The following is a 15,395-nucleotide window of genomic DNA, read 5'->3' on the forward strand; positions in this document are numbered from 1 at the left end:
AATGTAAATTGGTACAGCCAATATGGAGAACAGTATGGAGTTTCCTTAAAAAAACTAAAAAAATAGAGCTACCAAATGATTCTGCAATCCTACTTCTGGACATATATTCAGAGAAAAACACAATCTGAAAGGATACATGAACCCCAATGTTCATTGCAACATTGTTTACAGTAATCAAGACATAGAAACAACCTAAGTCCATTGACAGAAGAATGGATTAAGAAATTGTGTGTGTGTGTATACACACACACACACACACACACACACACAAACACGCATATATATAGGATAGAATATTACTCAGCCATTAAAAAGAATGAAATAATGCCATTTGTGCAACATGAATGGACCTAGAGAGCATCACACTGAGTGAAGTAAGTCAGACAAAGAAGGAAAAACATAGTATGACATCCCTTATATGTAGAACCTAAAAAGAAATGATACAAATGAACTTACTTATAAAATAGAAAGAAACTTACATACTTAGTGAATTAATTTATAGTTGCCAGAGGGAAGGATGGGGATACCTAGGGAGTTTGTGATGGACATATACACACTGCCAGTACTCTTGCCTGGAAAATCCCATGGACGGAGGAGCTGGAAGGCTGCAGTCCATGGGATTGCTAAGAGTTGGGCACGACAGAATGACTTCACTTTCACTTTTCACTTTCATGCATTGGAGAAAGAAATGGCAACCCACTCCAGTGTTCTTGCTTGGAGAATCCCAGGGACGGGGGAGCCTGGTGGGCTGCCATCTATGGGGTCACACAGAGTCGGACATGACTGAAGCGACTTAGCAGCAGCATATTTAAAATAGATAACCAACAATGACCTACTGTATAGCACATAGAGCTCTGTTCAATGTTATATGGCAGTCTGGTGAGAGGTGAGTTTGAGGGAGAATGAATACATGTATATATATGGTTGAGTGCATTCACTGTTTACCTGAAACTATCACATTAGTACTTAGCTATACCCCAATACGGGCCAAAGAGCTAAATAGACTTTTCTCCAAAGAAGACATACAGATGGCTAACAAACACATTAAAAGATGCTCAACATCACTCATTCTCAGAGAAATGCAAATCAAAACCACAATGAGGTGCCATTTCATACCAGTCAGAATGACTGCAATCCAAAAGTCTACAAGCAATAAGTGCTGGAGAGGATGTGGAGAAAAGGGAACCCTCTTACATTGTTGGTGGGAATGCAAACTAGTACAGCCACTATGGAGAGCAGTGTGGAGATTCCTTAAAAAACTGGAAATAGAATTGCCATACGACCCAGCAATCCCACTGCTGGGCATACACACCGAGGAAACCAGAATTGAAAGAGACACGTGTACCCCAATGTTCATTGCAGCATTGTTTATAATAGCCAGGACATGGAAGCAACCTAGATGTCCATCAGCAGACGAATGGATAAGAAAGCTATGGTACATATTCACAATGGAGTATTACTCAGCCATTAAAAAGAATACATTTGAATCAGTTCTAATGAGGTGGATGAAACTGGAGCCTGTTATACAGAGTGAAGTAAGCCAGAAAGTAAAACACCAATACAGTATACTAACACATATATATGGAATTTAGAAAGATGGTAACAATAACCCTGTATGCGAGACAACAAAAGAGACACTGATGTATAGAACAGTCTTTTGGACTCTGTGGGAGAGGGAGAAGGTGAGATGATTTGGGAGAATGGCATTGAAACATGTATAACATCATATATGAAACGAGTCGCCAGTCCAGGTTCTATGTACGATACTGGATGCTTGGGGCTGGTGCACTGGGAAGACCCAGAGGGATGGTACAGGGAGGGAGGAGGGAGGAGGGTTCAGGATGGGGAACACATGTATACCTGTGGTGGATTCATGTTGATATATGGCAAAACCAATACAGTATTTTAAAGTTAAAAAAAAATAATAAAATTTTATATTGTTTAAAAAAAATAAAAAGCTAAATTATAAATGTGATAGCATCATTCAGTTGGCACTTCCCTCCAAATTTGTAAGTAATATATTTCCATTTCTTTAGTCATAGTTACTAGAGCTTTTGTTTCTTTATTTGGACCATGTTTCCTTATTTACTTGTATGCTATGCCTTGTGATATTTTGTTGAGAGTTATGCATTTAAAAAAATAACCACTTCTTCAAGTCTTTATGAACTTACTTCATACAAGTGTTTAGAATCTAAACAATATAGTCTCAAGCAACAATTGGGTCAAGGTGAAACAACAGAAGAAATTATAAAATAACTTGAAGCAAATGAAAGCAGAAACAAACCATACCAAAATTTATGCAATGCATTAAAAACAGTGCTAAGGGAAAAATTAATATCTAGCTATAACTTCTAACATTAAAATTGAAAGGAGATCTCAAGTAAACATATTAACTTTTAATGTTAAGTAGCAAACTAAACCCAAAGCTAACAGAAGGAATAACACAAGGAAGGAAATAATAAAGATCTGAGTAGAGATAATATTTCCAAATTAAAATATAGAAAATCAAATTTTATATGGTTTGATTAATAACAAAGAGTGAACTCAAATTATTAAAATCAGATATGAAAGTGGGGACATTACTACCAATACACAGAAATAAAAAGAATTATAAAGAATACTATTAACAATTGTACACCAACACATTCAATAACCTAGGTGAAATGAACAAATTCCTAAAAATAAAAAAATCTAATAAGAATGAATCATGAAGTGGAAAAATGGACTAGAAATATAACTAGTTAGGAGATTGAATCAGTAATTTAAAAAAAAATAAACAGAAGTCATGGGAAAAGTGTCTGTATGAGCAAATTCTACCTTGACGTTTAAAGAATTATTAGCAACAGTCATTTTCAAACTCTTCTGAAACAGGGAAGAGGACAGAATACTTTAAAACTCATTCTATAATGTCACCATTACCCTGATGCAAAATCAGACAAAGACAATAGAAAGCCACCGCCAAGCTGTTAAAACAAACAACCAAAATAAACAAAAATAGATCAACAGCCCTTGTGAATCTTGATATCAAAATGCAATAAAATACTAAACTGAATTCAGCAGCTTATAAAGGCATTATAGTCCATGACCAGGTGGGATTTATTTCTGGAATGAAAGAAAGTTTCAACGTACAAAAATAAATGGTAACAGAATGAGGGGGAACTTGATTCAGAAAAAAAGTATTTGATCAAATTCTCATCCTTTCATGATTGAAAAAAAACACTTATTAACAGAGGAAGACAAGAAAACTGCTTCAATACAATAATCGACATACATGAAATCCTACATGTAAACAATACCAGAAGTAGACTGTGGATCAGATCATGAACTCCTTATAGCAAAATCCAGACTTAAATTGAAGAAAGTAGGGAAAACTACTTGGCCATTCAGATATGACCTAAATCAGATCCCTTAGAATTATGCAATGAAACTGACAAAAAGATTCAAAGAATTAGATCTAATTGACAGAGTGCCTGAAGAACTATGGATGGAGGTTCCTAGCATTGTACAGGAGATGGTGGTCAAAATCATCCCCAAGGAAAAGAAATGCCAAAAAAAAAAAAAAAAAAAGGCAAAATGGCTGTCTGAGGAGGCCTTACAAATAGCTGTGAAAAGAAAACAAGTGAAAGGCAAAGAAGAAAAGGAAATATATACCCATTGGAATGCAGAGTTCCAAAGAATAGCACGGAGAGATAAGAAAGCCTTCTGAAGTGAACAATGTAGTGAAATACAGTAAAACAATAGAACAGGAAAGAGTAAAGATGTCTTCAAGAAAATTAGAGATACCAAGGGAACATTTCATGCAAAGATGGGCACAATAAAGGACAGAAATGGTATGGACCTAAAAAAAGCATAAGATACTAAGAAGAGGTGGCAAGAATACACAGATGAAGTATACAAAAAAGATCTTAATAACCCAGATAACCACAATGGTGTGATCACTCACCTAGAGCCAGACATCCTGGAGTGCAAATTCAAGTGCGAAACATCACTATGAACAAAGCTAGTGGAGGTGATGGAATTCCAGTTGAGCTATTTCAAAACCTACAATGCAGAATCCACCTACAATGTAGTAGACCCCAGTTCAATTCCTGGGTCAGGAAGATGTCCTGGATAAGGGACAGACTACCCACTCCAGTATTCTTGGGCTTCCCTTGTGGCTCACCTGATAAAGAATCTGCCTGCAATGTGGGAGACCTGGGTTCGATCCCTGGATTGGGAAGATCCTTTGGAGATGGAAAAGGCTATCCACTCCAGTATTCTGGCCTAGAGAATTCCATGGACTATATAGTCCATGGGGTCGCAAAGAGTTGAACATGGCTGAACGACTTTCATTTTCTTTTCTTTCACTTTCTTATTTCAAAACCTAAAAGATAATGCTGTGAAGGTGCTGCATTCAATTCGCCAGCAAATTTGGAAAACTCAGCAGTGGCCACAGGACTGGAAAATGTGTTTTCATTCCAATCCCAAAGAAAGGCAATGCCAAAGAATGTTCAAGCTACCACAAAATTGCATTAATTTCACATACTAGACGAGTTATGCTCAAAATTCTCTAAGCCAGGCTTCAGCAGTATGTAAACTGAGAACTTCCAGATGTTCAAGCTGGATTTAGAAAAGCAGAAGAAACAGATCAAATTGCCAACATCCACTGGATCAGAGAAAAAGAGAATTCCAGAGAAACCTCTACTTCTGCTTCATTGACTATGCTAAAGCCTTTGACTGTGTGGGTCACAACAATTGTGGAAAACTCTTAATGAGATGGGAATACCAGACCACCTTAAATTCCTCCTAAGAAATCTGTATGCAGGTCGAGAAACTATGGTCAGAACCGGATATGGAACAATGGATTGGTTTAAATTGGGAAAGGAGTAAGTCAAGGCTGTATATTGTCACTCTGTTTATTTAACTTATATGCAGAATACATCATGCAAAATGCCAGCTGGATGAAGCACAAGTTGGAATCAGGACTGCCAGGAGAAATATCAATAACCTCAGATATGCAGATGACACCACCCTTTTGGCAGAAAGTGAAGAAGAACTAAAGAGACTCTTGATGAAAGTGAAAGAGGAGAGTGAAAAAGCTGGCTTAAAACTCAACATTCAAAAAACTAAGATTGTGGCATCTAATTCCATCACTTCATGGCAAATAGATGGGGAAACAATGGAAACAGGGACAGACTTTATTTCTTGGGCTCCAAAATCACTACAGATTGTGACTGCAGCCATGAAATTAAAAAAAAAAAAAAAAAAAAAAAAAAAAACAAAAAAAAAAAAAACACTTGCTCCTTGTAAAAAAAGTTGCGACCAACCTAGACAGCATATTAAAAAGCAGAGACATTACTTTGCTGACAAAGGTCCTTCTAGTCAAAGCTATGGTTTCCAGTAGTCATGTATGGATGTGAGAGTTGGATCATAAAGAAGGCTGAACACCAAAGAATTGACGCTTTTGTACTGTGGTGTTAGAGAGGACTCATGAAAGTCCCTTGGACTGCAAGGAGATCAAACAAGTCAATCCTAAAGGAAATCAATCCTGAATATTCATTGTAAGGACTGATGCTGAAGCAGAAGCCCTAATACTTTGGCCACCTGATGCGAAGAACTGACTCACTGGATAAGACCCTGATGCTGGGATAGATTGAAGGCAGGAGGAGAAGGGGACGACAGAAAATGAGATGTTTGGAAGGCATCGCCAACTCAATGTACATGAGTTTGAGCAAGCTCCAGGAGTTGGTGATGACAGGGAAGCCTGGTGTGCTGCAGTCTATGGTGTGGCAAAGAGTCGGACACAACTGAGTTACTGAACAACAACAATGAAACCCCACAGCTAGTATCACACTCAGTATTGAAAATCTGAGAACTTTTTCACCAAGATAAGGAAGAGGACAAAGATGTCTGCTTCTGTCACTTCTATTAAATACTGGGTATTGCAAGATCTGTACAAAACAGTTTGTCAAGAGAAAATAAGAAAAGGATTCACTTTAGAAAGGAAAAAGTATAATCATCTCTTAGATTGCATAACTCTTGTACATAAATCTCTAATGATTCCAAGAAAAAGAAACTATTAGAATAAGCAAATTTATCCAAATGGAAGGTTACAACATCAAAACACAGTTAGTTGCATTGTGTACACTGATAGTGAACAATTTGAAAGTGAAATGAAGAATACAATTCTACTAAGAATAAAAAAAGAATAAAATGCTTAGGAATAGATTCAAACAAGGAGCCAAAAGACCTACATACTAGATACCACAAAACATTGCAGAAAGAAATTAAAGGTATAAATAAATGAAAACACAGCCATAGATTATAAAAAAAATAATATTTTAAGATGACAGTATTTCCCGACTCAATCTACATATCCAATTAAATGCTAAGTAAAATCCCAGTGATGTTTTCCAGAAATAGAAAAACTTAGCCTAAAATTCATTTGAAATTTTAAAAGACCCTGTAGACTAGAATGGTAGTTGCCAGGAGTTGGAATAAAGTAGAAATGGGAAACTATTGTTTAATATGTATGACTTTGGGAATTTTATGTTTAATGTTTATGTTTAAACATAATACATATGTTTAATATGTATCAATTTGGGAAGGTTAAGTTTTTAGATGGATGGTGGTGATGGTTACACAAAAATGTGGATGTTTGTAAAACACGTGGGGCAAAAGCTTCATGGTGTTGGATTTGGCAAAGAGTTCTTGGATATGACACTGAAAACACAAACAACAAAAGAAAAATTAGATAAATGTCATCAAAATTAAAAAACTTCTGTACATCTAAGAGCACTATCAACAAAGTGTAAAGGAAACCCACAGAATGGCAGAAAATATATGCAAATCACATATCTAATAAGAGATGAATATCCAAGACATATGAAGAACTCCTACAACACAACAACAAAAATGAAGAACTTAATTTAAAAATGGGCAATTGACTTGAATAGACATTTTTCCAAAGAAGATATACAAATGGCCAATACACCCATGAAAATATACTCATCATTAATCATTAAGGAAATACAAATCATAACCACAATGAGTTCTACTTCATATTCATTAAGATGTGGTGGTGGTGGTGGTTTACCCGCTAAGTCATGTCCGACTTTTGCGACCCCATGGACTGTAGCCCGCCAGGCTCCCCTGTCCATGGGATTTTCCAGTCAAGAATACTGGAGTGGATTGCCATTTCCTTCTCCAGGGGATCTTCCCGACTCAAGAATCAAACCCAGGTCTCCTGCATTGCAGGCAGATTCTTTACCGACTGAGCTATGATGGGAAGGTTTGATATTATTAAAAACAAACCCAGAAATAAAAAGTGTCAGTGAGGATGCAAAATTGGAACCCTTTTGTGTTGCTGGTGGGAATTTAAAATAGTACAGAATTTGTGGAAAAGTATGGTGGTCCCTCAGGAATTTAAACATAGAACCATCACCCAGCAATTCTGCTCCTAGACATAGATCCAAAATAACTGAAAGCAGGGACTTGGACAGATATTTGTACACCAATGTTCAAAAGAGCATTATTCACAACACCCAAAATGTGAACCAACCCAAATGTCCATCAATGAATGAATAGCTAAGTAAAATGTGACATATACATATAGTAGAATATTATGCAGTCTTAGAAAGAAATGGAATTCTATACATGATACAATATGAGTGGACCTTGAAACCTTATGCTAATTTGAGATGGATTTTTGAGATAACAGCATTATGCCTTGAAATATTTCCAGGTTCTTACAAGAAAATATATACCTATGGTATAGACCAGTCATTTTATGCTATTATGTACTTGGATGTTGTAGTGCTCTTGATTTTAATTCCATGTGCCAAAGTTCATTTGCCAAATCATGACTGTCAAGTGATGAAGCAGTTAACACACTGAATTCAGAATATATCATAGGTTCAAAAATGCTCTCACTTCTTTTCGCTCCTAAAACTTTAATCTGATTTTCCTGTTTATTTTAATAAATATAACATGAGATAACAAAATCCAATAGCTGTAGGACAAATTATTATTGCCTAATTAACATCCAATTAACAATCAGTCCTCTCCACTTTCCTTGGAAAAACTGTCAATAGTTTAATATAATAAAAGTAATTAAATCAAGTCCACAGATATTTTTGATATTTCCAGGGTGCACTAAACCATGTGTCACATATCTGTTTATTTATGATGAAGGGGTAGAAGTGCCACATTACTTTCATAGTAAAGTCAGTGGATCTGTGAATCAGTCGTTTTTTAATATTAATGCTAATCCTTCAACAGTTATCTTTTATTGGAATTTTCTGCTTTTTTATTTGGTGTGTATTTCTTCCCTTCCCTTCTCATTCATGTTGCTAGAATCCGCTTCACTGTTGAATCAAATACCCAAGTAAGAGCAATTTAAAACAAACATCTTTGGCTTCCTTGAGGTGAACAGTCAGTCTTTATTCTGTAATAAATTAATTTTGGTAATGCACACACATCCCATACCTTTGTAGGTAATTAGTGACTCCCATTAAGTACAAGCCTCAGTCAATTTCTTTAGAAGCTCTAGGCTGATCCGATAAGCAAGTCCTGTGATTTTAGCACATTTCTCATTAAAAAAAAAAAAAAAAAAAAGGCATGTGGCAGGTGTAGGGAGTGTTTGCAGTAAAATTTTTCAAGGTATATTTTTTGGAGATTACTGACCATAAGAGTACACTGATGTCATTAAAAAAAAATCTCAGAGCACTGTTTGCAAATGAAGTGTTGATTGTTGCCTTTCCAATTCTGGGAGACTCTTCAGTATGCTCTTGACAAATAGAATGTTTCATTCTCTCTCTCTCTCTCTCTCTTTTTTTTTTTTTTTTGGCATGATATTGCATAGGTCTTTGGAATATTTATTGAAACAAAAATTAAATCATCTTCTATTTAGAAATAGTTTAAGTTGCTTCCATGTATTGGCTATTGTAAATATTGCTGCACTGAACATTGAGGTACATGTGTCTTTTAAAATTGTGATTTCCTCAGGGTATATGTGCAGTAGTGGGTCATATGGAAGATTTATTCCTAGTTTTTAAAGGAATCTCCACATTGTTTTCCATAATAGCTATATCAGTTTACATTCCCACCAACAGTGTAGGAGGGTTCCTTTTCTCCACACTCTCTCCAGCATTTATTGTTTGTAGAATTTTTGATGATGGTTATTTTGACTGGTGTGAGGTGGTACCTCATTGCAGTTTTGATTTGTAGTTATCTAATAAAGAGTGATGTTGAACATCTTTTCATGTGCTTATTGGCCATCTGTATGTCTTCTCTGGAGAAATATCTGTTTAGATCGTCTGCCCATTTTTTGATTGGGTTGTTTGTTTTTCTGATATTGCGCTGTATGAGCTACTTATATATTCTGGAGGTTAATCCTTTTTCAGTTGTTTCGTTTGCTATTATTTTCTCCCGTTCCAAGGCTTTTCACCTTATTTACAGTTTCCTTTGCTGTGCAAAAGCTTTTAAGTTTTATTAGTTCCCACTTGTTAATTTTTTGTTTTTGTTTCCATTATTCTAGGAGGTGGGTCATGGAGGCTCTTGCTGTGTACTACCTATGTTTTCCTCTAAGAGCTTTATAGTTTCTGGTCTTACATTTAGATCTTTAATCTGTTTTGAATTTGTTTTTGTGTATGGTGTTAGGAAGTGTTCTAATTTCATCCTTTTACATGTATCTGTCCTGTTTTCCCAGCACCACTTATTGAAGAAGCTGTATTTTCTTCATTGTATATTCTTGCCTCCTTTGTCAAAAATAAGTTGTCCATAGGAGTGTGTGTTTATTTCTGGGCTTTTTATCTTGTTCCACTAGTCTATAATTCTGTTTTTGTGACAGTACCATACTGTCGTGATGACTGTAACTATGAGAAATAATTTGAAGTCAGGGAGGTTGATTCCTCTAGCTTCTTTTTTTTTTGCCAAGATTGTGTTGGCTATTTGGGGTCCTTTTGTGTTTCCATACAAATAGTAATTTTTTGTTGTTGTTGTTCTAGTTCTGTGAAAAATAACAATTGATAATTTGATAGGGATTGCATTAAATTTGTAGATTGCTGTTGGTAATATACTCATTTTCACTATATTGGTTCTTCCAATCCAAGAACATGGTATAGTTTTCCATCTATCTATGTCATCTTTGATTTCTTTAATCAGTGTTTTATAGTTTTCTGTATACAGGTCTTTTGTTTCTTTAGTTAAATTTATTCTTAAGTATTTTATTCTTTTCTTTGCAATGATGAATGAGATTGCTTCCTTAATTTCTCTTTCTGATTTTTCATCATTAGCATATAGGAATGCAAGAGATTTCTGTGTATTACTTTTATATCTTGTGACTTTATTCATTGATTAGCTTTAGTATGAAATTCCTCAAATTTTAAAGGAAGTGGAAAAAATAGCTATAGGTCAGTAGTTGTGTGTGTGTATGTCTGTGTTTGTGGTACATGAATGTTAGCATGTATCTCAAATTATCTGTAATTTTCTGTTTTTATCCTTTTGGTAATATTGTCATTTTCACAGCACTGATTCTTCCAATCCAGGAACATGGTATATCTTTCCATCTGTTTGATTTCTTTCATCAGTGTCTTATAGTTTTCTGCATACAGGTGGTTTGTCTTTTCAGGTAGATTTATTCCTAGGTATTTTACTCTCTATGTTGCAATGGTGAATTGCTTCTTTAATTTCTTTTTATGATTTTTTTCATTGTTAGTGTATAGACATGCAAGGGATTTATGTGTATTAATTTTATTTCCTGCAACTTTACTATATTCATTGATTAGTGCTAGTAGTTTTTTGCTGGTATTTTTAGGGTAGTGTATGTATACTATGTGTAGTATAATGTAATCTGCAAACAGTGAGTGTTACTCCTTCTTTTCAATCTAGATTCCTTTTATTTCTTTTTCTTCTCTGATTGTCATGGCTGGGGCTTCCAAAACTTTATTGAATAATAGTGGTGAGAATGAGCACCCTTATGTTGTTCTTGATCTTAGATAAAATGCTTTCAATTTTTTTCCCATAAAAAGGAACAAATTTGAGTTATTTGCAGTGAAGTGGAGGAGCTCAGAGCCTCTTTTTCAGACTGAAGTAAGTCAGAAAGAGAAAAACAAATATCGTATGTTAACACATATACATGGAACCTAGAAAATGCTACTGATTAACCTAGTAGAGAATGGACTTATAGACACAGTGGGGGAAGGTGAGGGTGGGGTGAATTAAGAAAGTAGCTTTGACATATATACACTATCATGTGTAAAATAGATTGTTAGTGGGTAGTTGCTAAATAGCACAGGTAGCCCAGCCTGGCACTATGTGATGACCTAGAGGGATGGGATGGGGGTTGAGAAGGGAGATCTTTTTAAAAAAATGCTTTTTAGTATTCATTTGAAATACTGAAAATGAAAACATTACTATTAAATTCAGTAATTTCTCATTAAAGGATTTAATTTGACAAAATATAAATTACTTGAAGAACTAAGGTCTTGCTAATACAACCAATGTGTGTGTGGATTCCCAAATAAAATAATGTTCTTCATCATCAAAACTTTTAGATCAGTCCCATTGCTTTCAAAAGATTTTTCCCCTATATAAATAGGTTCCCTTTCTTGCATGGATAGTGTTAAGAATTACCTGCATTAACAGATTTTTAACACATTCTGGGTGGCACTACCAATCTTTCTGTTCTAAGGGAGGAATGAATACCAACAGCAGGTATTTGGCACTTTGGAAGTAATGTTTCAAGTGAAGCTAGAGGCTATAAAGATAATTGGAGCACAAGAAGGTATCTGGAAAAAGGAAAAATGAAAATGGTATTTTCAAAAGTCTGAAATTTGTCTTGTTCAATTTAATCTAACTCAAAATGGATACAGCTTCAGGGAAGTACCATAACTAGGATATTCTGTATAATGGGATCCTAGGCTTGGCTATTTAATCAAGTGAAATATGATCATGTTATAATCTTCCAAATGGAAAACAGCCAAGTGCTTATCTGTCATAACGGAAGTTTCATGCATGTTTATGAGTAAAAAGATTGTCCTTGAATCAATGTGTAGTCTCACTTCTCTTTGAATGATTTATCTGAGCAATAACTGTGGCCCCTAATATGAAGCTGACAGTTCAGGAAGTTGTTGCCACTTCTCTGGTGAAATTCATTGTAATTGTAGATGATAGGATTTTCAAGGTTATCATATGAGGCCACCTGAGAGAGCTCAGTGTATTACTTGTCATCAATGATACAAAATAATATGAACTAGCTAGACCTTAAGTTTCATTTCTCTTTGAAACATATTGAGTATTTGTTTGAGTCAACTTTTTTTTTTTTTTTTTTTTAGTAATTAGCCAATCCAGTTAATCCATGTCAGTCTTAGAATTAACCTAGAAGGAGTTTATTGAGTATTAATAGGACAAGCCTTACCGCTGATGATAGTGGTAGAGTGGAGGTGGAGGGACAGTGCAGAGAGAGTCAAGTAATTGAAGCATTTCTTTATGTTTCATTATTTCATTGCAGTATTGACATTCTTGGCATTTGCTAAGTCAGTTTACCAAACTGAAGTCTGAGGAGTACCTACAAAGCCTAGCATTTAACCTCTGATGAAATGGTACCTGCAGAGCTCTGCCTTCTTCTACCTGAAAATACGCTTTTTACAGACCTTCTCAGTCATTTCTTAGTCAGGTTCATAAAACGATACTTTATATTGTCTGTTGCTCCCTTTCTTGTTTCCTAAGTTGTGAATAGATGACTAGAGAGGTAAACTAGGAAGGCTGAAGTCTACATGTATGGAATTGAGTGCCATAACCAAACACAATGTACCACAAACTTAATGTTAAGGGATATGTATAATAATGTGCATAATTATTGTCAAACTTCATGGTAATTAGGGATCAATAGTAGGCACTTCAAGTAAATGACTATAATTATCAACACATTTATTAAGCCAAATTACAATTTTTTCTTCTTAATTTGCTGGTTTGCTTCATAATCCATGTCAACATTGGCAGTTTCCCTGATATCATACATCTTTTAATCATTACCTTCATTGCAAACACCCACACACATATACATATCAACAGTCACAGAAGTCCAAAGACCAAGTTTATGTGATTCTTTTTTTCCCAGTGTTTGAGAAGTACCTGACACAACTTTACATCATGTCTATACCTCAGGTTAAAGTTTCATTTTGCACTCTGCCCTTGATTCATACCATTCAGAATGGTATGAATACCATTCATGCCTTTTCTAATCCCACAAATGAGATTTTTGCAAAAGATAATTACCTCAAATTTCCTTAAGTGGAGACAAACCTCGCACTTTTAGCTTGGAGAGAAGAGATGTAAGTTTACACTGGGACTTTATCAACTCCAAAAGTAGCAACTGAAAAATATGACCACAGGGCTTCAATCTGTTGTAAACTTCTGATAATAGGGTCATTTATAATGTCTTATTTTACATTGAAAACTCCAGAAGTTTCTATTATCTAGGAATTCGATTCCTTATCAGTAAGTAAGGGGCAAGAATTGCCATTATTCTGCTTCTAAGAATTTTAGGAAGCTAATAAAGATTATTTGTCCTAACTTCAAAATATGCCAAGAAGAGACAAATGGTGATTTGTATATTAGTTTCTCAGGGTTTCAACTTGGTGCCTTAAAATAACAGAAATTTACTCTGCCACAATTCTGAAGGTTAGAAGTCTGAAATCAATGAGTCAGCAGGACCATGGTCACTCTGAAGGTTCTAGGGGAGGATCCTTCATTATCTCTGCCTGTGTTTTTGGTGATATCCAATAATCACTGACATTCCTTGGCTTGTAGCTGCATCATTACCATCTCTGTCTCCATTGTTACACAGCCACTTTCACAGTGTCTGGTATGTCTCTTCTTATAAAGGCCCTGGTCATATTAGGTTTAGTGCCCACTCTAATTCATTATGGCCTCATTTTAACTAATTACATTTACAAAGACCCACATTCATGTAAAATAACATTCTGAGGTTCAGGGTATACAGAATTTTTTGGGAGACTGTGATAACTAACTTTTGTGTCAAGTTGGCTGGGCCACTATGCCCTCATATTTGGTCAAACATTATTCTGATTGTTTTTGTGAAGGTATATTTTAGATATAATTAGCATTTAAATCAGTAAACTTTGAGTAAAGTAGTTGTCCCTTCATAATATTGTGGCTCTCATCAAATACGTTGAAAGTCTTAAAAGAAGGTCCTGAGCAAGAAGGAATTTTATTAGCAGATTGCTTTTGAACTTAGGCTGTAAGTCTTCCTCAATCTCCAGCCTGCTGGTCTACAATGTAGATATTGAACTTGGACTTGTACCTCAAGACAGTTGCTTAAATAAATGCACACACACATATAGATTCTGTTTTTCTCTGGAGCAAATCAGCTAATACAGAATTTTTGGTACTGAGAAGTGAAGTGTTTATATAACAAATTTCTAAAACGTGGAAAAAGCTTTGAACTGGCTAACAGATAGACACTGGAAGAGTTTTGAGGTACATGTTAGAAAGAAGATACTGTTGTTAGAAAGATGGACATTAAAAGTCATTCTGTTGAGATCTCAGATGGAAATAAGAGATGTGTTTTTGGAAAATGGATAAAAAGTCATTCTTATTATAAAGTGGCAAGTAGCTTGGTTTAATTGTGCTCTAGTGTTTGTGGAAAGAAGAATTATAGATGATAAACTGGGATATTTAACTGAGAAGATTTCTAAAAAATGTGTTGAAGCTGTGGGCTAGTTTCTCCTTGCTGCTTCTAGTTAAATGTAAGACAAAATTAATAAATTAAGGGGGAAATTGTTAAGCAACAATCAACAAGAAACTGAAGATTTAGAAAATTATCACCCTATACAGATTGAACATTTTACAAAAGAGAGAGCATGTTCTAGAGAGAACACCAAGGGTATGTCTAAACAATTACTCAATAGGGAGGTTATGGGTGTGACTCATTCAGCTAATCAGCCCTCAGAAGAAGCCTGGAATAGAGATGGAGTTATACTAGGGGAAACACTAAAGGGGAAAGAGGTGGGACAAAATGAAGGAAGGCTGTCAGAGTTCTGAGATTCTACAAGATGGAAAACAGATCTGTCCAACTGCAAATGTGTCAATCTTAAGAAAGGAAGAATGACTCAGAAGGTGATTCAGAGATCAGCAGGGTTGTCACTTCACCACAGGACCCGAGAACACAAGCTAGGGGAAAGCAAGCAAATCAGAGAGGTGGCCTCTTTCTCCGCTTCACAGGGAAAGACTCCCTCCTTGGTTTAAACACATTCATTGGGCCAGACTTCAGGATCAAAACTGCAACCCTGGGCTTTGAAGGTGAAGCTACTTCTCCTAGTGGACCTGGAATTCAGAGATAGTCTATTATAGACTGAGCACAACAGGGGAGCTTGAAATATTTCCATGAATAA

This window comes from Bubalus bubalis, chromosome X, assembly GCF_019923935.1.
Source record: "Bubalus bubalis isolate 160015118507 breed Murrah chromosome X, NDDB_SH_1, whole genome shotgun sequence".
Classification (NCBI taxonomy): domain Eukaryota; kingdom Metazoa; phylum Chordata; class Mammalia; order Artiodactyla; family Bovidae; genus Bubalus; species Bubalus bubalis.